The sequence below is a fragment of the Capsicum annuum genome, chromosome 2 (assembly GCF_002878395.1).
Source record: "Capsicum annuum cultivar UCD-10X-F1 chromosome 2, UCD10Xv1.1, whole genome shotgun sequence".
In the NCBI taxonomy this organism is placed as follows: Eukaryota; Viridiplantae; Streptophyta; class Magnoliopsida; order Solanales; family Solanaceae; genus Capsicum; species Capsicum annuum.
The window spans coordinates 139,777,562-139,779,854 of NC_061112.1; the positions used below are offsets into that span (position 1 = coordinate 139,777,562).

Here is a 2,293-nt window from a genome sequence, read left to right on the forward strand (position 1 = left end):
AATCCCGAGGCATCATGCAAGAGAAATATGATTTGAGTCAAAATGTTTTGGTAGCCAGAATTTGAGGTCAATACTACAACAAGTCAACAATACCGATCAATGATTTGCAATAGTGGTGGGCATGACAAGTGCAAGAGATCGTCTCAATAGCCAAATGCCACAAATCAACCACCGTATTTTTAAATTAAAAAGTTTTCTTTATATGAAACAAAAACATGTGTTACCTTCGTATCAAAGGTTTCAAAGCTTAACTATTCAAAGCTGCAATTTCTCACTTCTGCAAATGCAAGAGGCAGTACTGTTACACAGATTTGGTAATCTATTATGATAAAAACTCACCCTAGGAGACGCACTTCCTAGTCCGGATAATTCAAGATTCATTTGTTAGGTGATGCACTTCCTAACTTGAACATTCGCTCCTAGAAAACGCATTTTCTAGTCGAGTCATTTCATTTAACCCCTAAGAGACGCACTTTCTAGTCAGGGTATGTCAATTTTCATGTGTTAGGTGACACACTTTCTAACTTGAACTTTCACTCCTAGAAGATGCACTTTCTAGTTGAGTCATTTTATTTAACCCCTAGGAGACGCATTTCCTTGTCTGGGTAATTTAAGTTTTATGTGTTAGGAGATGCATTTTCTAATTTTGGTCATCAATTTTACTCTGAAGAGACGCATTTCTTTAGCAGAGCTTTGATTCACACTCTTTACTGTACTTTTCAAAAATTGTGATCTGATGACACTCGCAAAATTTACTAGTGCAAACTGGGGTTTTGTTCATGAAGCTCAGGACCCTCCTGAAGAATGGGAACTTATTTTGTGCTCAGGACCCTCCTGAAGAATGAAAATCTATTTTATGCTCAGGACCCTCTTGAAAAATGGGACAGGACCCTCTGAAGAATGGGAATTTATTTTATGCTCAGGACCCTCCTGAAGAATGAGAATTTATTTTATGCTCAGGACCCTCCTGAAGAATAGGACAGGACCCTCCTGAAGAATTGGAATTTACTTATTGCTCAGGACCCTCCTCAAGAATGGGAATTTATTTTTTGCTTAGGACCCTCCTGAAGAATGGGACAGGACCCTCCTGAAGAATGAGAATTTATTTTATGCTCAGGACCCTCCTGAAGAATGGGACAGGACCCTCCTGAAGAATGGGACAAAACCTTTCTGAAGAATGGGAATTTATTTTGTGCTCAGGACCCTCCTGAAGAATGGGAATTTATTTTATGCTCAGACCCTCCTAAAGAATGGACCCTCCTGAAAAATGGGACAGAACCCTCCTGAAGAATGGAAATTTATTTTATGCTCAGGACCCTCCTGAAGAATGGGACAGGACCCTCTTGAAGAATTGGAATTTACTTATTGCTCAGGATCCTCCTGAAGAATGGAAATTTGTTTTTTGCTCAGGACCCTCCAGAAGAATGGATGTTAGTTTTCTATTTCACCTTTTATTTTGAGTTCAGGAACATATTTGAAAAATCAGAAATTGTAAGTGCAGGAGCCCGCCTGAAGAACAGGGTGAAGAAAGAAAGTCCAAGAGTCCGCCTGAAGAACAGGGTGAAGAAATTAAGTCCAGGAGCCCGCCTGATGAACAGGGTGAAGAAAAAGAAAAGTCCACGAGCCAGCCTGAAGAATAGGGTGAACATTATCAGTTGCAAGTTAGGAGCCCACCTGAAGAATAGGGTGAGGATTTTCAAGTCCAAGCCAGAAGAAAATCTGAAGAATAAATCAATTGTCAAGTTCCCCTCTAAGGCCAAAAGCCAACGAGGAGGAACATTTCGTGTATCAAGTTCAACTCAGAATAATGACTATCTCACCATTTGAGAAGTCATGAAGATTCAAGTCAAGATTCCAGAATAGCTGAATAGATAGGATCTTTCACTTGTATCTATAATTTTATTTTTGTTATTCATGTGAATGTAAAAGGAGAAGTCGTCGACCAGAAACTCGATGGAACCTCACTCGATCTCTAACTCACTATCTCACCATTTTACCTCATTGAACTACATGTGACCTGATTCCCTTAAAACTCAGGATATGTAGGCGGTCCAAAATCAGGACTCGGTCACATCTTCTTCTTTTTTATTTATTTATTTTTTATTTACTTTTAGAATAATTGGAGGGTCAAAAATCATCTCTTTGTCTACTTCTTTATATGAAAACTCTTCGAGATTTCAAACAAAGAGCGCAAAATGTAGACACGTGATTTTGACCCTCCCCGAGTTATATAAATATATATATATATATATATATACATATATATATATATATATATATATATATATATATA

At 38.0% G+C, this 2,293-nt stretch overlaps 1 protein-coding gene across 3 annotated transcripts in view; it reads right to left on the reverse strand.

The window, feature by feature from the left end:
- The window catches only part of LOC107860011, a 28,948-nt gene that overhangs the window by 5,563 nt on the left and 21,092 nt on the right, over positions 1 to 2,293 (reverse strand). The gene's annotated exons all lie outside the window — the stretch shown is intronic.